Source organism: Mesoplodon bidens (assembly GCF_964165515.1).
Source record: "Mesoplodon bidens genome assembly, chromosome: 18".
NCBI lineage: Eukaryota > Metazoa > Chordata > Mammalia > Artiodactyla > Ziphiidae > Mesoplodon > Mesoplodon bidens.
The window spans coordinates 17,994,358-18,019,990 of NC_138175.1; the positions used below are offsets into that span (position 1 = coordinate 17,994,358).

The following is a 25,633-nucleotide window of genomic DNA, read 5'->3' on the forward strand; positions in this document are numbered from 1 at the left end:
GGCTCCAGACGCGCAGGCTCAGTAGTTGTGGCTCACGGGCCTAGTTGCTCCACGGCATGTGGGATCCTCCCAGACCAGGGCTCGAACCCATGTCCCCTGCATTAGCAGGCAGATTCTCAACCACTGCGCCACCAGGGAAGCCCCTGGTCTAATCTTTTATGGAGAAAATAAAAACACACAGACTAGTACTACTATGAATTCATGATTTTCCTCAGAGTAGCTCAGGAAATCTTTTTTTTTTGGCCATGCCACACAGCTTTCAGGATCTTAGTTCCACCACCAGGGATCGAATCGGCACCCCTGGCAGTGAAAGCATGGAGTCCTAACCACTGGACTGCCAGAGAATTTCCTCAGCTCCCCCATCTTAAAGCCACCAACCTCTATCTATCATTCTTGGCAAATGAGTGTTTATTGCTCAAGAGAGAAAACAGGCAGGCTATAAGGCATGAATTCCCCATACTTCCTTTCCCAGACACAAATTATTCTTACCTGTGTCCCTTTAGGTCCAAGAGAAGAAGCAATCCTATATACTACATCCCTTTTTCTTCCTTGGTCCTTGAAAAGTTTCTTCTATTAATAAATTCCTATCCTTCATCTTCAACTCCCTCATTCCACAAGATTCCTATTCCTACTGTATCTCTTTCTAGCTTCCACTTTCCTTCACAACCACACTTAGTACAACAGTTGTCTTCACTAGCTACCTCTATTTCATCTACTTACAATTATTACTCAACCTACTACTACTTGGCTTCTGTTCCCACTAGTCCATTAAAATTTCTCTGTCACCAATAAACTCCTAACTGACTTATCTGCAACTTCTGACTCTACTAGTGGAAACCCTTCTCTCCATTATCTTCTATTTCTTTTCTTTCCTCTTTGATTCCTCTTTAGTCTACTACTTTTTCCACTCCCCTTAAATATTTTGGGTGTTTTCCCCAGGGAAATGAGTCTTCAACCACCTTCTTTCCTATTTTTCTCCCTTGATTGTTAATTTCAACTTGAACCATAACTGCATGATATTCATAAGTTGACGATTATCATTGTTTGCTTCCAGTTCCAGATTGTTAGATATAAATACTGACTCAGTATCTTCATCTGGATACTTAATATAGACATTTCATCCTTAATGTGTCTAAAACCAATCTCTTCATGTACTTCTCCCCCACCCCACCAGAGTCTTTACCATCTCGTTAAATGAGAACTCCATTCTTCCAGTTTGCTCAGTTCAAAAATTTTGGTTATCATCTTTCACTTTTCTTTTTCTCTCACACTCCACACCTAATCCGTGAGCAATTCCTATCTGCTTTTCCTACCAAATATATCCAGAACTCCACCTCTTCTTGCTACCTCCACTACCACAATCCTGGTCTACTTGTCTCACCTGGACTAATGCAAGCGCCTCCTAAATGAATTACTATTTCACTCCTATAGTTTGTTATCTACACTGTAGCCTGAATCATCCATTTAAAACCTAATTCGGATCACTCCTCAGCTCCCATGTCAGAGTAAAACCTAAGGTCCTTACATGATCTCAGCACACCAACATCTCTCTCTACAACTCTCCTCGTTACCCACTCTGCTCCAGCCATGCTGGCCTCCTTACTAGTAGTTTCTTGAACATGCCAAGCACCTTCCCAATCTCAAATCCTCTGAACTTACTATTACTCCATCTGGAAAATTCTTTCCCTAGTTATTACCATAGCTTACTCCCTCAATTCCTTCAGGTCTCTGTACAAATGAGCTACCACTTCTTTGAGGCACTCTGACCACCCTATATAAAATAGCACCCACTAGCACTTTATTATCCTTCCTAATCCTGCTTTGCTTTTTTCACTCCCTGCATTTTTTTAAAATCTAGATATAATTTACATAACAAAAGGGCACCCTTTAAACTGTACAGTTCAGTGGTTTGAGTTTATTCACAAAGTTTTACAGTCATCACCACTACCTAAGATTCCAGAACACTTTCATAACCCAAAAAGAAACTACATATCCATTAGCAAGTCATTCCCCACTCCCTCATGCCCCAAATCCCTGGCAACCACTAACTGACTTTCTCTCTCTATGGATTTGCCTGATCTTACCCTCTGACATTTGATAATTATTTATTGTCTCTTTCCAACTACCAGAATATAAACTGGTGAAGGCAGGAACTTTGTTTTCTTTAATTCTGTGTCCCCAGCATCTAGATTAGTGCTTGGTACATAGTAGGTGCTCAATATCCCACAAGAGTCTTAATTTCAACATATCCAAAATGGAACTCATTATCTTCTGCTGCCTTATTTTTAGCATGAAACTATTTTGATGTAGCACTTACCAAACTATGTTGAAATTGTGTCTGTCTGCCCTATTAACAATGGTAAGTCTCTTTAAAGCACTGAGCACAAAATATATTGAATAAATGGCCACCTCCCCAAATATCTTAATATTCAGTATATTAACAACCTAAATTTATGCTTAAAAATTAACTAAATACCATTATGGCAACAAATCATAATTTCCACCCCTCCATTCCTACTTTCTCCCTAACATCTTCTCTAGACAACAGAGATAACTATTAAGTCTATCAAGGGTAACCCTCACTTACTTATTTATCCTCTATTAACTTTGGGTCCAAGATCTACTTTAGAACACGTTGGAGGAAGATTAACCCACACATACCAGAGTAGGGAAGCCAGAGTAGAAATGGTTGCAAAAGAATCTCATAGCCAGAGCTGATCTCCAAGATTCACCATGGTGAAGAGTGCAGAGTTACCTGTTTTCAACTATTAGGATCATGTGACCTTCACTGTACAAAGAAAACACAAGACATATGTAATAACTGTATAAAATATCACTAGTTGACTATGATATCTCTATCACATTTATTCAGCTTTCTATGATACCTGAGGGTCTCTTCTCTGCATCGTGTTGCTGATTCAGGTTCTTATCATATCCAGCCTTGGTTTACCACATCTTGCACAGCTATACCTTTTCCCTCCCTTATTCTACTCTTCCCCAATCTCTAGCTCTGTGATCCAGCTATACTGAATTTCTTTCACTCCTCCAACATACTAAGCTCTTGCTCATCTCCAAATTTTCCAATATGATAGTCTCCCCTTTGCCTAAAACATTCTTCCTCCAACACAGCCCCTCCACCTTCACCTGATGAATTTTTATAATTTCAGGACTGAGTTTGGATGTCACCTTCTATCAAAAGCCCCTCTCTGATTCCCTGGCACATTGGTACCTTCTCATGTCCCACTTCATCAATCTGTATTTCCCTTTCAGAGCACTTAGCATACTATTTTTAACGGATTATTTATTAGTCTGTCTCCCCAACTAGAAGGTAAGCTCAGTTAGGGCAGGAATCATATTTTTGTCTTTTACTATTATATGTGCAGTCAGTAAATAAATGATCTTGGCCAAGGTTACAGAAAAAAAAAAGGAACAGATCAGAAGTCAGAATACCTTTTTTTTTTTTTTTTTTGCGGTATGCGGGCCTCTCACTGTTATGGCCTCTCCCGTTGTGGAGCACAGGCTCTGTACGCACAGGCTCAGCGGCCATGGCTCACGGACCTAGTTGCTCCGCGGCATGTGGGATCTTCCCGGACAGGGGCACGAACCCGTGTCCCCTGCATCGGCAGGCGGACTCTCAACCACTGCGCCACCAGGGAAGCCCCAGAATACCTTTTTTAAACCTAGCTGTTCTACTGATTAACAGTGCCAACTTGGGCAAGTCTCTTAATCATTTGGGGTTTTGGTTTTATCATCTATAAGATGTAGATGATAACTATACCTCTTAGGTGCAGAAAGATTAAATGAAGTAATGTATATCAAAGTGCTCTACAAAGCTGTGGGTGAAGTGTAATACAAAACTAATGTAAGCTATCCACTTGCCCACTCTCCTATAATAGAAATAATCCTACTTGTTGTTTACCATAACATGGTAAGTCAGTCTATTAAAGTTAAAAGGAACTTTTCGCAAAATGAAATCAGATTTGGAAGATATACTAGAAGCAGAATAGTTCTAATTCCAGCTCTTAGCAGTTTCAACTAACAAGCAGTAGATTTTTTTGAACCTATTAGTCAAGTGCTAATAGGTTAATGAACAACTAGGTAGACTGGAATAAATTCAGCCCTCTAACAGCTACAGCTGAAAATAGCACCTGGGAAAAAAGTTCTAACATGAAAACAGGTTAAAATGCAAGTTTTTATATTTAAAAAATGCTGATAATCTTATATTCTTATACTGTACCAAAAAATGTCATAGTTTCTTATAATAATAAACTCATTTCAATTTACCATTTTCCTTCTCTAATTTGCTTCCTTTTCCTCATCCTATTCTACACACCTGCCAGTTTTAGGATTACAACCTTTATATCTATATTCTCAAAATTACTTTATTAAAAATGTAACTGTGCTGTAATACTAGAGGTGAATTAAAGTTATTGCAAATGCCATTCCAGTCTCCTTCTTAGATGTTATGTTTCACTATAACATCTTCTATAAAGACAGAGAGATATAGGAGCTCAGTAAGAGTCACATTTTTAAAAACTTGACCAGTTAAAATAAAATTCTGACTAAGATTTGTTGTTTAGGGACTTCCCTGGCGGCACAGCGGTTAAGACTCCGCACTTCCACTGCAGGGGGCACGGGTTGGATCCCTGGTAGGGGAACTAAGATCCTGCATGCCGTGTGGTGCAGAAAGATTGAATTCATTTATTCATATTTAGTAAAGGTATACACATATCTATAATCTTCAAAACCCATTGGTAACCTAAAACTAGCTTATTCATTTTTGGCACTAATATAACTAGAAAAAAATGTAGTTAAATCTGGCATTTTCTCAACTCTTCACAAAAAAATAAAATTACCATTAATTTTGAATTTTAAAACTATGTCTGTCAAATACCCATTTCAGTGTTCAAGACTGACCTCAGGTGTCACATACCCTGTGCAGCGTTCTCTGATCCTTTACGGACAGTGTTAAGGATTCCCTCTTCTCCACTTGCATAATATCCCATATTTCTATTAAAGCACATACTGCATTACTTTAAACTTGACTAATTTTATTTTCTCTCAACTGTGAACTTCACTAGAGTGATTTCCTCTTATATTGTGTCCTTAGTCCAGTAGAGGAGCTAAATAAATGTTGAATGAATGTTTAAATTAATTGTTGGTCTATCAGGTTGACAGTGTTAGTGAAGAGGGGATGGCATAGTTAAAAATACTGAGCTTGTGAGTGTGACATATGTATTGCATCAAACAAGTATGACCAGGAGAAGATAACTTGTCATATATTTTGTAACCCAGACTACCTTTCTCTACCAGAGTATTTGGTTTTGTTTGATTGATTTCAGGCAGAAATGGCAGCAAAAGTGAGATGAGAGGGAGGCCGATGTAGATTACCTTTTTACAATCATGTATCCAAATATGAAGTTGTGAAATAAGCTTGTTTTCTTTGATATATTCATTTCTTTGGAAATTGCAATTTTAAAGAGTAAAATTACTAGTTATGGAATTGAAAATTTGGATTACATAGTAATTAACTATTAAATTTTTAGTGAAAGTGTGTGCACGTGTGCCTCTATGTACTTTTGGAACAATCTTGAATTTATAAAACAGTTGTGAGTACAGTGCAAAGAACTTTCTTTCTTCTTTTTTCCTGAACCATTTGAGAGTAAGTTGCCAACATGATGCCACATCACCTTCGAATACTTTAGTATGTATTTCCAGCAAACAAGGATATTCTTCAAAATATTTTCTCCCATTCCACAGGTTGTCTTTTTTTTTTTTTTCTATGGTTTCCTTTGCTGTGCAAAAGCTTTTAAGTTTAATTAGGTCCTGTTTATTTTTTGTTTTTAATTCCACTACTCTAGGAGATGGATCCAAAATAATACTCCTGCAATTTATGGCAAATAGTGTTCTGCCTATGCTCTCCTCTAGGAGTTTTATAGTACCTGGTCTTATATTTGGGTCTTTAATCCATCTTGAGCTTATTTTTGTATATGGTGTTAGAGCACGTACTAATTTCATTCATTTTTTTTTTTTTGGCTGCGTCGGGTCTTCGATGCTGCGCGTGGGCTTTTCTCTAGTTGCAGTGAGCAGGGGCTACTCTTCGTTGCATTGCACGGGTTTCTCACTGCGGTGGCTTCTCTTGTTGAGGAGCATGGGCCCTAGAGCATGTGGGCTTCAGTAGTTGTGGCTCGCGGGCTGTAGAGCGCAGGCTCAATAGTTGTGGCACACAGGCTTAGCTGCTCCACGGCATGTGGGATCTTCCCGGACCAGGGATCGAACCTGTGTCCCTTGCATTGGCAGGAAGATTCTTAACCACTGTGCCACCAGGTAAGTCCCTAATTTCATTCTTTTACATGTAGCTGTCCAGTTCTCCCACCACCACTTACTGAAGACACTGTCTTGTCTCCACCGTATATTCTTGCCTAACTTCTCGTAGATTAATTGACCATAAGTGCATCGGTTTATTTCTGGGCTTTCGATCCTGCTCTATTGATCTATATGTCTGTTTCTGTGCCACCACTATACTGTTTTAAAAATGAAAACACAACGATCTACTTTTATCTTAATCCTATAAAGCACATGTAAAGTACTCAAGATCTGTGGATCTTTGGAGTTTGAGATGATAACAAGCTTACAGCCACTTTACCAATTTTTGACAGAAAAACATCAATGACAACTAATTACCACATTTCATGCAAAAGAAAATAATTATAATTTCCCTTTTTAGGAAATTTTAAATCAATTAGGAGGAAAATGAAGACTCCTATAGCAAATTTAGCAAAGGATAAGAACAGACAATTCAAAAAGATACACAATAGTCAATATATACAGGAAAAATATTCAATTTTAATGGCTAAAAGAATAAGATAGCATAGCATATAAAACTGTAATAGTCTTTAAAAAATAATACTTGGTGCTGGCAAAGGTTCCAGGAAATTGGTATTGCTAATGGATATAAACTGGTAAAACCTTTTTGGAGGCAATAAGGCAACAGGGTCATTGTATTTCAAATGTGTACATGCTTCTTCCCAGTAATTATACTTTTATAAATTTAAATTAAGAAAAAAAATAGTTAAGTTTGCAAAGATATGCATACACAAAAATGCTCTATGCAGCATTGTTTATAAACATGAAAACCAGAAACATCCTAAATGTCATCAATAGAGTAGTTAAATAAATGACGGCAATGATGGTACATCCATATTATGAAATATAATGTAGCTGTTAAAAATAAAAACACAGATCTATTTGGACCACAGAAAACAGCTATAACATATTGTTGAGTAAAGGAATCAGGCTATTAACAGTAAAAAAACCATATAAAAATAATCCCATTTACATAAAAAATATATATATGCATAGAAATATAATAGTGGTTATCTATGAGAGGTGGGATCTTTTGTAACTTTTATTCTTTGTATTTGTTATATTGTTTGAAGTCTTTATAATTAAAAAAAAGCTACATTATGTTCCATTTATTAACCTAGAGTGGTGTCCAAAACATTCTAAGAAAAAAAGCACAATATGACTCTATTTTAGAAAAAAATAAATGTAAAATGTCCACATTGCACAGAAAAGAATACAGAATGACATACTGTATGTCAAAATGTGAACAGTTGTTATCTCTGCATGGTAGGATTATATATTATTTTCCTTTTCTACTTTATATGCTTTATACGTCATACAATAACCTACCTTTTTTGTAATAAGCATAAAAAGTATAATTGTATTATAATCTGAAAAAATTAAGTTTTTAATTTTTAAAAAATTTCTATTAAAAATATCTTAAACACCCCAAAAGAATAACTTGTCCTAAAAAAATAACATTCTTTCCTTCAATATATCTTCGACTTTTCCTCAAAATATCCAGAGAAAATTGGAGATTCACATTCAAATAATGTTCAAAAGCACTAGCATAATGAAAACCATTATTTCATATAAACTTCATAATAACCCTGTTAGATAAAGAGGAAATGAGGATAAAAGGATAAAGAGAAATACAACTAGCAAAATGTGAAACAGGTATTTAAAATACTGTTTCTTTTTTTTTTAAAGAGCTTTAACAAGCCATTTAAAAAATATATATATATATTTATTAATTTATTTATTTTGGCTGCGCCGGGTCTTAGTTGTGGCCCGTGGGATCTTTAGTTGCGGCATGCGTGCGGGACCTAGTTCCTCGACCAGGGATTGAACCCAGGCCCCCTGCATTGGGAGTCAAGAGTCTTAGCCACTGGACCACCAGGGAAGGCCCAATACTGTGTTTCCTAACTATAAATTCTGTACTTTTCCCCCCACCACAAAGGTACCTCTAGATTAACTGAATTGCAAATAAAATACAAAAGTAAGTTAATTTTTCCACAGAAGCCAGTCTGGTACCAACTATCTAAAGCTTTCTCCCTTCGTCTTATTCTCCCAGAATAAGAAAATGGAGCCTTAAAAAACAGACACTCTATGGGCCTCCCTGGTGGCGCAGTGGTTGAGAGTCCGCCTGCCGATGCAGGGGACGCGGGTTCGTGCCCCGGTCTGGGAGGATCCCACATGCCGCGGAGCGGCTGGGCCCGTGAGCCATGGCCGCTGGGCCTGCGCGTCCGGAGCCTGTGCTCCGCAACGGGAGAGGCCACAGCAGTGAGAGGCCCACATACCGCAAAAAGAAAAAAACAAAAAACAAAAAACAGACACTCTGGACAATACAATCATTAGTAAAGAAGAGATGGTCGGCAGCACAGTTTCTCTTGCACTGGCACAAATTCTTGTTTTCAAACCCAAGAAACTTTGGTACTCTTATAATTCCTAAAGTCAGATATATCAAGAAACCACCCAAAGAAATATGGCCATAAACACAGAATGCCCAAAAGACCAATACTGATGTTTATTCTGCTTTATTTAAGATGTGATGTCTTCCACTTTTTCTTTGGCACTAATGATAGTAAAATAAAGGTATATTTTTTATTCCTTTCGAAAAAATATGTAGAAACTATATTCCAGTAATAATAACATCAACTTAAGTAGCCTATGCTAGGCACCCATTCTAAGTACTTTACTTCTATTAACTCATTTAATTCTCATAGCCCTATGCTGTAAGCTCTATTATCAACAGCACCTTACAGATGAGGAAACTGAGGCAAAGAGAGGTCAATGAACTTGTCCAAGCTGTCACATAGCCAGTGTATAATATAACCTGAACCTGAACCCAGGCAGTCTTGCTCCAAGGCCCATATCTTTAGCCACTATACACACTGCCCTCTCCATATTATTAATATATTATTTTGGGAGAGAATATGGTAACAGAATGAGAAGAAAAGTTTTTTCAAATTGTCTTAATGTTTTTAAATTCTATATGGTCAGAGAACAAGAATATTGCTGTTGAACAAGAATACTGGCCCCATGGGACTTCCCTGGCAGTCCAGTGGTTAATTAAGACTCCGTGGTTCCACTGCAGAGGCACGGGTTCTATCTCTGGTGGGGGAACTAAGATCCCGCATACTGCATGGCACAGACAAAAAAGAAAAAAGGAAAAAAAAAAAGAATACTGGCCCCACAAAATGGGATATGAAATGTTCCTATGTAGTTGGGCATTAGACCTTGGAACTGGATCCACTATAGAGAATAGAGTCTCACGACATAACTTCTGTGTGATCCTTATTTCAATGGAGAAACTGAGTGAGGCAATAGAGCACAACTACCTGACTGAAATGTTAGAAAACAACTCACCTTTGAGACAATGTCTCAAAGACTCAATGTCTTTTTATATCCTTGGCCCAAAGGCAGCCATTTAAAAATATGTTTAGCAAAACTGAAAAATAATTACAATGGGACAATCTTTTTTTTTTTTTTTTTCCAGTACACGGGCCTCTCACTGTTGTGGCCTCTCCCATTGCGGAGCACAGGATCCGGATGCACAGCACAGGCTCAGTGGCCATGGCTCACGGGCCCAGTCGCTCTGTGGCATGTGGGATCTTCCCGGACCGAGGCACGAACCCACGTCGCCTGCATCGGCAGGCGGACTCTCAACCACTGCGCCACCAGGGAAGCCCCAATGGGACAATCTTTATCCTGTCAGGCTAAGGGGGGAAAAGGCTAGAAAAAGATATAGAATACAACTTGAAATTTACAGAACATTAAACTTAAAATATGACTGTCTAAACCACTTTAGAAGTTATTTTCTCCTTATAATCTTCTAACCTGAGACAAAATAACTGTGAACAACAACTTTCCAATATTTACAATCTGAAATTCAACTGAGTTTTATTTTAATGATACAAAGAAGAAATAATACTGTTCTGTAATGTGAAACACCTCTCCTGAAAAATCCTGAACTTTGACTAATAGTTTTGTTTTTAATAAATGCTCAAACCTAAAATTATTAGGAAACCATTCTGTTGTATATCATCACCTAATTGCCTAAAACAAGATTTGTCCATTTATTGGTTCATTCAGAATACTTGTATTAAGTCACCTGGTATTTAGCACTCATTAAAATCTGCACCGAGAAGACATACAAATGTCAAAGTAAGGAGCTCTTTAGATATCTGGGGTGTCAGAGTCACCTATGATGAAAGACAAAATACACAGAGAAAGAATAATGAAAAACAAAGTAACAAAGTATCAAAAAAAAAAAAGAAAGAAAGAAAGAAAAAAGACAGTTCTCTTTTATTTCCTGGATTTGAAATTCAAGAGCCTTACCCTAAATACTCAAAGGAGAGATTTGAACCATCCTGAAGTTTCTAGTCAACCTTAGTTGAATACCAAAATTAGGGATATTGCTTTTTACTGTCTGTTTATAGCTATTTTAACTCATAAAACTTTTTTACTCTCTTATTTTTATCCTATGAATTTCCAAGTTGAATTTCCTTTGAATTTTCAAGTTGAAGTTTTATCTACATTTAAGGATTTTTAGCAATCCAAATGTGGATTTGCTTATCCGTCCTATTATAGCACATCCACATTTGGTAGTTACAAAGGTACTGTTCTCACAGGACACACCATCCAGTCCCTTTATGAAGAGCTATGCTTACTACAATCCATAATCTCTGCAATATGCAATTAATGGACAAGTAGATGAACAATATCCAACTAAAAAGGAAGCAGGAAAAGAAGAGGTCCAACACACTGGGAAGGATCCTCCCTGTAACGCTCTGGTCTATCTTTGTTCCAGAACTAGACAGCAGTGAATATTCAAATAGTTCTTAATGGAAGAAGGCCTAGAACCGTTTTTTCCCACCAATTTCCCTCTAAATTGGCATATCCAGTGGATATGCTCTCTTCTGGGCAATATTATAGGGTCCAAACTACAATGATTTTTCCAAAAGACCTTACTTCTCATAGTTCACTTTTTCTGTTTTATTTTGCTCATATAATAAATGACTGCTAAATTTCACTTTTAAATCTATTTGATTTGGGAGATTCCAAAATATAATTTGTTTCTATGTTGGTTGACAGTTGATGTTTCTGAAAAGTCCTAACAAGTTCAAGAAATACTAGTATAGATGTATAGGAGAACAAAGCACATCTAAATTTAAGGGAAAATGCACTTTGGGTTTACACACAAATAAGCAAACAAGTACGGTGAGAACACAATGACTCGGTAGCTATCTTTCAGCTCTAAGTTACCTTTCTATTTTTAGAATTAGCAGCCATCTCCCCTCTGAAGTTTGCCACCTCAAGCAGCCCATTGTAATTCCAACAAATGAGTAAAGGCAACCGTGATTACAGACCTAATCTTAAGCTTATAGGGTACTCGAGGAATCTATGATGCAATTAGTACTCGGTAAGAGCGCTAGTCATTCTACAAAAATTATTGTATAAATTACCAAAGTGCCTAATTTATACCTAAAACATTATTTATTCATAAAGCCTACTCATACACAGATTAATATGCCTTTACCAGTAAACATAGAAGTACTGGTCAAGATAAATTTAACTTCACTAAAGTGAAGTGATGTTCAACATTGAATCATGTTCAAGTTCTCTCACTTATTCTCAAACTTAAAACTTGAGCTGTGGCAATAATTTAAGAAAACATCCTTTTAAATAGAAAATATTTTAGTAGTTGAGGAGCATAACAAATCAAAGAAAAATAAATTAAGCACTTTCATGTTCACACAAGACAAATACTAAACTAGCCAGCAATGCCTCTTACTCAGGAACTCTGATGAATACAGTTATACCTATATTTAATCTAGCAGTATGTGAAATAGATGCATGTATATGTATACATGAATCACTTTGCTGTACACCTGAAACTAACACAACATTGTTAATCAACTATACTCTAAGACAAAAAGTTAAAATAAATAAATAAATAAAAGATACTATTAAGAAAATGAAAAACAATCTAGCAGTTATCCAGGGTCCTCATTATCCTCTACTAATGTCTAATTAATAATACAAATACAAAGAGAACGTTTCAAGACAGTAGGGTTTATAGTTTCCACAGCTACAGAAGTGTATCTCACTTCCCTTATGCAGTTTTTCTTCCTCCTAGCTCACTGTCACAATTCTGTGACATTTATTAGAAAACTGCAATCCTCTTGCTACTATTAAATATAAACATTTGCTTTCAGGAAATCAACAAAATGAATCAACCATGCATATTAATAGTCAAAAAAATTTCCAAACTAAACGAGGTTAATCTACTTCATGAATTTTTCAGTCATCTGTAGTCTAATCTTGCTCATCAAAATTTCTTGATTATTCAAGACGTAGCACACTCAGTATTTAGATCATCCTATCTACATTTAAAGCACATTTAGATGATTTAGACAACTAAAATATACTGTGTTAAATGGGAAACTGAAAAAAGTCTCCCTTCCATGTGCCACCACACAATTACCTCTGTCTCAATAACTTTATTAAAAAAGTTAGTATATCTCAGTCTTAAAATTATTTTTTGTTTTTTTAACATTTTGTGGGTGTGGTAAAATATACATAAAATTTACTACTGTATCCGTTTTTTAAGTCTACAATTCAATGGCATTAAGTTCATTCACAATGTTGTACAACAATCACCACTAGTATTCATTTCCAGAACTTTTTCATTGCCTCAAACATAAACTCTGTACCTATTGAAGAATAACTCCTCATTGCCCTCTCCCCATAGTCCCTGGTGACCACTATTCCACTTTCTGTCTCTATTCTAGATACCTCATGGAAACTTACAATATTTGTCCTTCTGTATCTGGCTTATTTCAATTAGCATATGTTTTCAAGGTTAATCCATGTTGTAAGATGATATCAGAATTTCATTCCTTTTTAAGGATGAATAATATTCCACTGTATGTATATACCACATTTTATTTATCCATTCATCTGTTGGTGGACACTTAGCTTTTAGTACACTCAGAGTTGTGCAACCATCATCACAATACATTTTAGAATATTGGTATCACTCTCAAAAGAAACCCGGAGCCCTTTAACTATAATCCCCCTCACTCCCCTCCACCCCAGGAACTACTAATCTACTTTCTGCCTCTCTGGATTTGTCTATTCTGTAGATTTCATATAAATGGAATCATACAGTATGTGGTCTTTCATGATTGGCTTCTTCCACTAAGCATACTGTCAAGATTCATCCATATTCCTACATGTATCAGTAACTGATTCCTTTTTATGGCCAAATATTATTCCATTAAATGGATATACTACATTTTGTTTATCCATCCATTCATTAGTTGATGGACATTTGGGTTGTTTCCATACTTTGGCTATTATGAACAATGCTGCTCTGAACATACGTATACAAATATACACATATATTTTATGTGTACAGATGTTTTCATTTCTCTTGGGTATGTATCTAGAAGTGAGATTGCTGGATATGGTATAACTCTATGCTTAACTCTTTGAGGAACTATCAGATTATTTTCCAAAGTGGCTGTACTGTTTTACATTCCCACCAGCAGTGTGTGAGGTGATTTCTCCACATCCTTGCCAACACTTATTATTATCTGTCTTTTTGATTACAGCCATCCTAGTAGGTGTGAAGTGGTATCTCACTGTGGTTTTGCTTTGCATTTCCCCAATGACTAATGATATTGAAAATCTTTTTATATCTTCATCAATATTTAACATATTTTTATTGCATCAGTGCTTTTATTTTAAAACATTTATATGTTTAGCAACATATTAAAGTCAGTATGTTCTTAAATATAACAAATATATTTAATAGCACAAGCAGTATTTGGCTGCGATTAAACTAAATATACAGAAATAGTTGTCCTAATCAATAAAATGAAGTACAGTCAGACTCTTCATATTGTATTTGTTTATACCCAGTCACCTAAGTGTTTCTCTCATTTAACTGACATGTTTTTATTTAAATATAATCAATTCCTGTCCTCAAGAATGCCAATCAGGTGCAGCCACTACAGAAAATAGTATGAAGATTCATCAAAAAACTAAAAATAGAACTGCATGATCCAGCAATTCCACTTCCAGGTATTTACCTGAAGAAAACAAAATCACTGTCTTGAAAAGGTATCTGCACCCTCATTTTCACTGCAGCATTATTTACAACAGTCAAAACAAGGAAACAACTGAAGTGTCCATTAACAAACGAATGGATAAAGAAGATGTGATACACACACTCACGCACACACGCACACACACACACACAAGAATATTACTCAGCCATAAAAAAGGAAATCTTGCCATTTAACACATGAATGGACCTTGAGGGCATTATGCTACGTGAAATAAGTCAGAGAAAGACAAATACTATATGATCTCACTTACATGAGTAATCAAAAATTTTTTTCCTCAAAATTGAACTAAAAGATACGGAGAACAGATTGGGGGTTGTGGGGGCGGGGGAAGGTGAGGGCTGTGAATGAAATGGGTGAAGGTGGTCAAGCTTCAAGAGAACCTTCTTATTTGAGTATTCCAGATTTAGTGAACAAATCCACCTCCATTTTCATCTGAATTACCTAAACCTTTGTCTTTACCAATTAAATAGCTCCAATTTTTTTAAAGGTCTAGTTTCCACCTATAATCATTTTAATCCAATTATTATTCCAATTAAAGCTTTCTACATGGTTGTATATAACTAGAGCACAATCCTCTCACACTTCCAATACCATTCCTTCCTTCTTTACTGGATGTGGTATTCATTCATTCAAGCACCCTTTGTATATAAGCGCTTGTGCCAGATGCTAAGAGAATGTGAGGTATAGTCCCTGTCTGAGAAAAATACCATCCAGTATAACTTTTTAAACAAAACTGGACTTTACTAAATGTTCTTTATGGTTTACTGCGGCTTTAATTCCATGGCTGATTCTAATATTGTACAATTACTTTATTGTGGTTTCGGTTTCATTTCCTGAACACACGCATAATCTAGTACTTTAATACCAAAGCTTGGGCTTGCCTGGTGGCGCAGTGGTTAAGAATCCACCTGCCGATGCAGGGGACACGGGTTTGAGCCCTGGTCAGGGAAGACCCCACATGCCACGGAGCAACTAAGCCCGTGGCCCACAACTACTGAGCCTGTGCTCTAGACCCGGCGAGCCACAACTACTGAGCCTGTGCCCTAGAGCCCACGAGCCACAACTACTGAGGCCTGCGTGCCTAGAGCCTGTGCTCCGCAACAAAAGAAGCCACTGCAGTGAGAACCCCACGCACCACAACGAAGAGTAGCCCCCACTCAACACAACTAGAGAAAGCCTGCGCATAGCAACGAAGACCCAACACAGCCAAAAATAAATAAATAAAATAAACTTATTTTAAAAATATACTAAAGCTCTCTTAAGTTCTGAGAGACCTTTCTCCAAATTATTTCCATAATTTTATTAACACTTAAAAACAATGATTAAAAAGAATAAAATACTTAAATGTTTAAAAAGTGTAAAACTTATTCTCTGAAAGCTACAAAACACTGTTGAAAGAAATTAAAGACCTAAATTAAAGGAAACACATCCCATGTTCATAAAGGATAAGACTGAATACTATTAAGATGGCAATGCTCCTCAAACTGACCTACAGATTCAAGGCAATCGCTATTAAAATCACAGCTCTCTTTTTGGCAGATATTGAGAAGCTGATCCTAAAATTCAAATGGAAATTCAATGGACCCTGAATAGCCAAAACAATCTTATAAAAGAACAAAATTGGAACACTCACTCTTCCCAATTTCAAAGCTACAGTAATCAAGACAGTGTGTTAGTAGCATAAGAATAGACATATAGATGAATAGAAAAGAACTGAGAATCCAGAAATAAACCCATATGCCTATAGTCAACTGATTTTCAACAAGGTTGCCAAGACCATTCAAAGGGAAACAATAGTCTTTTCAACAAATAGTACTGGGGGCAATTGGATACACACATGCAAAAGAATGACACACCACAGACTGCACACCATAGACAAAAATTAACTCAAAATGGATCAAAGACCTAAATGTAAGAGCCAAGACTATAAAACTCCCAGAAGAAAACATAGGTGTAAATCTTTGTGACCTTGGATTAGGCAGCAGTTTCTTAAATATGACACAAAGCATAGGCAACAACAACAAAAAAGATAAAGTAGACTTCAAGAAAATTAAAAACATTTGTACATCAAAAGACACTACCAAGAAAGTGAAAAGACAGCTCACAGAACAGGATAAAATTTTGGCAAATCATATATCTAATAAGGGACTTGTATAAAGAATACATAAAGAACTCTTACAATTCAACAATGAAAAGACAAATAATTTTAAAATGAGCCAAGGGCTTCCCTGGTGGTGCAGTGGTTGAGAGTCCGCCTGCCGATGCAGGGGATGTGGGTTTGTGCCCTGATCCGGGAAGATCCCGCATTCCGCGGAGCGGCTGGGCCCGTGAGCCATGGCCGCTGGGTCTGCGCGTCCGGAGCCTGTGCTCTGAGACGGGAGAGGCCGCAACGGTGAGGGGCCCGCATACCGCAAAAAAAAAAAAAAAAAAAAAATAGCCAAGCCTTGAACAGACATTTCTCCAAAGAAGATATATTAATGGCCAATAAACATATGAAAAGATGCTCAACATCATTAGTCATTAGGTAAATATAAATCAAAACCACTGGAGACTGCTTCATACCCAACTAGAGATAGCTATAATCAAAAAGTTAAGAGTAAGTGTTGACAAGAATGTGGAGAAATCAGAACCCTCATACATTGCTGCTGAAAATGTGAAATGGTGCAGCCACTGCACAAAGCAGTTTGGCAGTTCCTCCAAAAGTTAAATATAGAGTTACCATATGATCCAGCAATTCCACTCCTTGGCATATACCCAAGAGAAATGAAACACCTGTACACACAAAAACTTCTACACAAACGTTCATAATAGCCAAAATAACCCAAATGTCCATCAACTAATAAATGAATGGATAAACATAGTAGTATGTATCCATCTAATGGAATATTATCCACCCATAAAAAGAAATGAAATACTGATACATGCTACAACATGAATGAACCTTGAAAACATTATGCTAAGTGAAACAAGAAGTCACAAAAGACCACATATTATATGATTTCTTTTATATGAAATGTCTAGAATAGGCAAATTCATAGAGACAAAAAGCAGATGAGTGGCTACCAGGAGCTGGGGATGTGGGAGGGAATGGGGAATGACTGCTAAATGAGTAAGGGGTTTCTTTTTGGGGTGATGAAAATGTTCTGGAATTATATACTGGTGCTGGTTACACAACACTGTAAATGGACTATAACTCACTGAATTATACACTTTAAAACTGTTAAAATGGGGACTTCCCTGGTGGCGCAGTGGTTAAGAATCCACGTGCCAATGCAGGGGACACGGGTTCGATCCCTGGTCCAGGAAGATCCCACATGTCATGGAGTAACTAAGCCAATGTGCCACAACTGCTGAGCCTGCGCTCTAGAGCCCGCAAACCTCAACTACTGAGCCCATGAGCTGCAACTACTGAAGCCCGTGCACTCTAGGGCCTGCATGCCACAACTACTGAGTCTGTGTGCTGCAACTAATGAAGCCCACGCGCCTAGAGCCCGTGCTCCACAACAAGAGAAGCCACTGCAACGAGAAGCCCATGCACCTCAACGAAGAGTAGCCCCTGCTCACCGCAACTAGAGAAAGCCCACACACAGCGACAAAGACCCAATGCAGCCAAAAATAAAAAATAAAAAAAAAAAATTTTTTTAACTGTTAAAATGATAAAATTTATGTTCTATGAACTTCACCTCAATTAAAATAAAAAGATAATTAGGAACCAAGTCTTTAAGAATGTGGATTTCACCCTAAAGCCCATGGACACCATTATAGGATTTTTAAGTAATCAATATGATTAGATTTGTATTTTAGGAAGATTAATCCTGCACAACATAGTGCTGTGAATGCCTAAACCTTAGTATATAAATTTAGCAACATCTGATGTGGGTGTTCAGAAGCTTATGCATAGTAATAAAATCCTGGTTTCTTGCTACATCTTGAGTAAGTACGTTTGCCAAATAACTTACCTGTAGATATAAATTTTATTTTACTTATTTAACAAATACTTATAGTGCTTACTATGCGCCAAGCATTATTCCAAGTTCTTTAGAAATATTAACTCATCTAATCCTCATAACAAATATATGAGTTTACTATCTCCTCTTTATAGAAGAACAAACTGAGTCAAGAAAGGTTAAGTAACTTGCCTAAAATCACACAGCTATTAAGTAATGCGTGTTTTTGAAACTGGGTTTCTATTCACAAGTCAGATAAATAAGTGGGACTTTGATTTACTTATTATTATCTCTACCACTTTTAATTTCTAAGAAAAACTTCATATTCTTCAATTTCAACTCTTCTGTTTATTTGTTCTCAATTCACTATGCACTAAATTTTTTTTTCTGTGCAGAATTTACAGTGTTGATTCTATCCATTCTTGTGAAGTCTGATTGAAAAACATTCTCAAGAAAGTTATTTTTTAGTTTTTATTTACTATATACTATAAACATGTTATTTATGTTTACTATAACAGAGTAGTAATTTGGTTAACTAATTACTTTCTGTTCTTCAACTACTTCATTACCCAGTTTTTTTAAAGCAATGAGTTTTTTAAAGGAATTAAGTTGTAATTTTATCCAAAGCATGTTATTCAAATATTATATATAAATTTTCATCCTGTACTCAACATTATAGGTAAAAATAAACTAAGAAAATAAAAAGTTCTTCAAAAATAATTTTAAAATTATAAAGTTCAACTATATGTTTATATTTCCCATTCATTCACTCTACATTAGCCTAATAGTCTAGAGAGTATGACCTAACAATAAAAATGAAAAAGGAATATAGAAAAAAGTCTTGGAGGTCACAATACAATTTTATAAAAACTTACTCAAGTAAACTTTTGATTTACAGTGTTTCTAAAGTACTTATAACTGCCCATTATCTAGGCACTTATAAATTAAGCCTATAATGTTCATAAGTTATAAATTTATAACTTGTGAACATTAATTTATTATCATTAATTACCATTTACAGTAGTATTTTTACAGTTAAGCACAAGATAGTACTCACTTACATGGGACAGAAAGCTCATATTGTTTTTACCTAATTTATGCTTAACCTACAGAAATCATCAGAGTACAAATAAGTACATACCCCCTACCTACATACTCTTCAGCTCTATAACCCTCTGAAGACTTAAACTGTTTTAAAAAGAAAGTTTAAAGTTTTAAACTTCATTTTACAGTTATTAAGTATGGGGGCAAACTATATGGTCAGGTATACTTCACACAAAAGTATTTTCCTATTAACAAATAGGAACTTCATATTAACTTCATTCGTCATTCCAGATTGAATTACAAAACCCTTTAAAACTCTGTGTTATCACTGTTTATTTACATACAATCTCTTTTACTAAACTATAAGCAATATGTGGCCAGGATATATGGGTGAATTCACTTTGAGTGAATGAATAATATTATTATTATATTATTACTATGTAATACTATAACTATAATATAATAATATTATGACTAAGTAACCTATAACCTTGCACATAAGCATAAAAAATCATCTCTAAAAAACTATACTTGGCTACATTATAGAATATAGGAATATATAAGAGAATAAAAAATGCCTTATTAACTTTATGTCCTATAAAAAACTAGTTTTCCTTTCTAGAAGGTTATGGTGGTTGAACAACAAAAGTTAAAGAGAAAAGAGTACACACTGTATACTGTAAATATAGTGAGTACTGTATAAATCCATTTAAACAAAATTCTAAAAAAAGGCAAAAGTAATCTTTGGTAAGGAAAAACAGATCAGTTTTCCTGAGGGGCTGGAGTGGGCAGAATTTACTGCAAAAGATCAAGAGGTAGCTTAACGGGATGACTGAAATGTTCTGTATCTTGTCTGTAGTGATTACACAAATGTATACACCTGTTAAAAACTCAAGGAACACTTGAAATGGGTGTACCTGTGTACCTCTATAAGGATGGTTTGTTTTTCTAAAAGAGAGGGGAAAGAGAGAAAGGATACAAGAAGTAACAGCAGAACCAACAAGCAAAATGTGGAGAGTACCATGAGAAAATGGAGACATGGGTAGAATGGGAAGATTGGGGAAAAAAAGAGACAGACAGTGGAAAGAAGAACCAAAGTAAATTAATAGGGCCCTATGCAAAATATCACTATTCGTATAGCATTTCATAGTTTTCAAAATCCTCTAACATTATTTCAGTTATTCTTCCTCACAACTCTTAGGTAAGCAAGACTGATGACAATGTCTCTGCTGAAGAAAAGGAATGCTTACACGATTTTCCACATGGTCTCAAGGCTTAACTAGAATTAAAACGCAAATTTTCTACTGCCTAACAGAATTTTCAGGAAGTTCAAAAACAAACACCAACCACGACAATAAATAGAACTAACTCCCAATGCTCTATGAGTACTGCTTTTTCTGTTGCTCATCTCTTCTCAGGTTTAGTTACACTCTGAAACATACCAGCAGAAATAGGGTGCAATGACTTCTATGCTTCCATAAAACTACTTCCAAAGAAATCAAGAGCCCCACGGCATCTTCCGTTTTTAAAGCAGTTCTCCTTAGGTGGTAGCTTGCTTACCCTTCCCCTTCCTTTTCACTTTTGAGCACCATCAACAGTCAAAACAGAGGTGGTTCAACCAGCAGTGTGCTTCAGCTAAATCTTAAAGACATGCACCAAAGCCAGGAAATGATTTGCTAATTTTGAGTGCTAAAATATTCCTAAAAAGGGTCATCATCATAATCTTTACTGATTTTTATGCGTGGCTTATAGAAGTTCTCTCCTTACTTTATGGGAACTGTTAAGCTAAAGAAATCTACACAAAGTACTCTTTATATACCATCTGAACAGTGGTGTAATCTTTTTAGGGCCTGAAGTGTAAATGCCAATTATCAAATGTTTGTATTGTAAGAAAGTAAGTATAAACTCAAAACTCTGGGGTAAAATAGTCAAGTTTCAAATACCAGCCTCCTCCACTAGCTATGTAACCTTAAGAAAATCAGTGAATCCCTCTGTACCTCCGTTTCCTCGTTTATGAAATAGGGATACTGATACTATCTCACAGGACTTTTCTGAGGAATAAACGTGGAAAACATCTGTAAAATGCTGGTACACACAAATTGCTCAAAAAATGACTTCAATTATTACTAACACTGAATTTATTATTCTTTCTTCTCTTTACCAACACTTTCTTTTGACATGTCCTACAAAGACTGCTTTACATAGATTTTTTTAAACTAAAACTAAATTTATAAAGATAAGAGTAATCAACTTGGCTATTTATTAGTAACTTTTCTGTTCTTGTCTCACTTTCAAAACCAAGTACCAAATTTACTAAAGGACTAATAATAACATTTCTGAATGGGAAAGAAATGATAAGGATTCATGGCTGGCCAGCAGTAATAATCAGTACCTACTTATCAAGTAAATATTAAAAATAGAAGCAAGAGAAAAAATCTATTTTAAGTTATTAAGAATAAATAAAAGTAACTGAAAAATCTCATGTATCACATATTTAGTTCAAACCATCAAAAATATAGACACTTCATCACAACAGCAGGTTTTATTTACATTTGGAAGCCGAAATCATTACCTGTAGTTAATCCATAGACTATTTCTACCTTTTCATTCAAATACATGTTTATAATTAGTGTATTATACCTCATTAGTTTTTTAACCTTGATTTTTATTAAGGCAACAGTAAATAAAAGACGTGACTCTCTTTCACGTAATTTGAAATAAAATCTTAGCAACAAGAAAAGAGCGTAAGATAATAAGCAACATATCTATTGAAGAAAGTCTTTTACCTCTTATAAAGTTAGCAGAATTATCCTGTCACTACATAATCAGGCCCAACTGATATCTCAGATTAACTTGATCTTTATTTTTTTTCTAATTACCTGTTATTCTTAATAGAAAATAATCTGATGGGTCAACTTTTTCTAATAAAAAGTGGCTATTTTTATATATAACATTGATCACAATAAGAAATGTTTATCTGTACTACCATTTTCAAGTTTTAGGGGACTCCTGGAATAAATACAGTAGAGTCAAGAATGAATCAAGAGCAGACCAAGGACCATCTGATTAAATACGAATTTCTATCCTCTTATTGTAACAAGCAATAGAATTCCAGTATTGAATAAAAATAAAAATTAAAAAAGCAGAGTTTAGGAAGAGACACAAAAACAAATGATAGTGGGCTTCCCTGGTGGCACAGTGGTTAAGAGTCCACCTGCCGATGCAGGGGACATGGGTTCGTGCCCCGGTCCGGGAAGATCCCACATGCCGCGGAGTGGCTAGGCCCGTGAGCCATGGCCACTGAGCCTGCACGTCCGGAGACTGTGCTCCGCAACGGGAGAGGCCACAAACAGTGAGAGGCCCGCGTACCGCAAAAAAAAAAAAAAAAAAAAAAATGATAGGAAATCAGAGAGAGATGGATCCTAGAAGCAAAAAGTTGGCATGAACTAGGTATGATTCTGTCATATGTTTGAAATTCATTTCCATAATTATTAGGTATGGACCGATAGAGAAAATAGATACTAAACAAGAAAAGAATCCAATAGATTACTTTTAATGTTAAATACTTTCACAAAGTCCTTTCCAGTAAGATATCTTCATACATTTCATCATGTAAGAGTTAATGGCCTGGGGCTTCCCTGGTGGCGCAGTGGTTGAGAATCTGCCTGCCAATGCAGGGTACACGGGTTCGAGCCCTGGTCTGGGAAGATCCCACATGCCGCGGAGCAACTGGGCCCGTGAACCACAACTACTGAGCCTGCACGTCTGGAGCCTGTGCTCTGCAACAAGAGAGGCCGCGACAGTGAGAGGCCCGCGCACCACGATGAAGAGTGGCCCCCACTCGCCGCAACTAGAGAAAGCCCGAGTGCAGCAACAAAGACCCAACGCAGCCGAAAGTAAATAAATAAATAAAATAAATTTATGGGAAAAAAAAGAGTTAATGGCTTAACTACCTTACGAACACAGGCCCTAGGAAAGAAATAAATCAGGCTTAATGGCAATTCAGAAATATTCCATAAAATCAGTAAAAAAAAAACCTGTTACTATTTTTAGGATTTTCATTTTTGAACTATAAAGTAAAATTATGCATGGTACAATATCAAACAAATTGAGAGTAGTTAAAAAAAAAGTTTATTTTCCCCTAACTCAATGTAATATTTCATATTTTCTTTTAATTTGATCCATATGTAATTTCTTAACTCATTTTTAAAAGCATTTAAAAATTTTAATCCATTGTTTTTATTACTTCTTCCAATTTGCTTATATTATTTTTCCTGTTTTATCTGATTTTTCTACCATCTTATCTTACATCTCTATAGGTATTTCTAGAATGACCTCTTATTATTTGCTTATTTAGTTTAATTTTTAATCTGTTTTTATATAGCAAACCATATATGCCAAAAATCAACATTTTTTAATACAGAAAGTGTAAGAAATGGCACCCTTTTTTTTTTTTTCCTGTAGTTGAACATTTTTTCCAGGCACTCCAAAGAAGAACCCTAGCCTTAAAGTCTGAACACTGTAAGTGTAAACCATTTTATTTTTAAAAAAATATATACAAACTACCTTCTTTAAAGAAGGTAGGGAAAATGCAAAAATAGAATCAAAAAGTAAAAATCTGTAGCATATACTTTTGTCCAGGATTTTTTTCTATGTAAGCTATTTTTAATATAATTGCAACAATATCTTTTATTTACTTATTTTATTAGGAGTTTCACATGTAATTATGGGGTCACCAGAAACATTATTTTAATGGCTACATATCATTACATTAAATAGCTAGACTGTTTTCCCATTGCCAGGCAATCACCAAATTAAATAAAACGGTATTAGCAGAACTATGCAGGGTGACCGATGTTAACTAGACTTATTATGGTGATCACTTCCCAATATATATAAGTATCAAATCACTGTTGTGAATTTGAAACTAACATAATGTAATATGTCAAATATATCTCAAGTTAAAAAAAAAAGAAAAAAAGAAACGAATTTCCTATTCTTGAAAAGGGGGAGAGGGAGTAGAAGGACCAGCAATGATATGAAAGATAAACGCGAACTGAATAGTAAAGAGATTTAAAATCTATTTTTGAAGCTAAATACCCAACTGTAGGTTTTCCAACCTTGTCTTCCTTAAAAGAAAACAAAAAACACTTTAATTTGTAAAACCTATGTTCTCTAAAAAGTTTAACAAATTGTATGATAATAATTAAATTCCCTTCACACTGGGCTGAGTTTTTAGTTATTAGATAGAAATCTAGACTACTGGACTTCCCTGATGGCGCAGTAGTTAAGAATCTGCCTGCCAACGCAGCGGACACGGGTTCGATCCCTAGTCAGGGAAGATCCCACATGCCACAGAACAACTAAGCCCGTGTGCCACAACTGCTGAGCCTGCGTGACTAGAGCTCGTGCTCCACAACAAGATAAGCCACCGTAATGAGAAGCCCGCGCACCACAATGAAGTGTAACCCCCACTTGCCACAACTAGAGAAAGCCTGCGCGCAGCAACGAAGACCCAACACGGGGGTGGGGGGGATTAAACCGTTAAAAAATACTTTGTTAAAAAAAAAGAAAAAAGAAACCTAGACTATTGACGTAAAGCATATAGACATAAATATTACTAGACAATACTTCATATTATATATCATAGGGAGTCAGCACAGTATAGTACTTAAGAGCACAGATTCTGAAGTGAGAGTACCTGAGCTGGAATCTTGGCTCTACAACTTACCAGCTGTGTGACTCTAGGTAAGTTACTGAAACTCCCTATGCCTCCTTAGCTTCCTCATCTGTGAAATGGGGTAATAGTAATGATCTCAAACAGCTGTTATGAGAATTCAGTGAGTTCATATTTGTAAAGTTCCTGGCACATAGTAGAAACTATATAGATGGCTGTTTAAATTTTAAAAATTTTAAATTTAATTTTTAAAATTTAGCTAACATTTATAGTTTACTATATACCAGGTTAAATGCTTTACATGAACTTGCCTCAAATAATCTTAACAACACCTCTGATGAAGATACTATTATTGCCCCCATTTAAAAAAGAGAAAATTGAAGCACAGAAAGATTAAATGACTAAGCTGAGGTCACACACAAACGTCAAACAAGGATATGAACCCAAGTCTGACCACATAACCTACAAACTTAGCACAG

At 35.9% G+C, this 25,633-nt stretch overlaps 1 protein-coding gene across 9 annotated transcripts in view; it reads right to left on the reverse strand.

Moving 5' to 3' along the window:
- The window catches only part of NFAT5 (nuclear factor of activated T cells 5), a 205,331-nt gene that overhangs the window by 104,389 nt on the left and 75,309 nt on the right, over positions 1-25,633 (reverse strand). For 3 of the 9 annotated variants that reach the window (XM_081217120.1, XM_081217114.1, XM_081217121.1), the window contains exon 3: positions 2,662-2,788. The exons of the other annotated variants lie outside the window; for them this stretch is intronic. The gene's annotated coding sequence lies outside the window, so the exon portion shown is untranslated. The remainder of the gene's footprint in view (positions 1-2,661; positions 2,789-25,633) is intronic. 9 annotated transcript variants of the gene reach the window in all.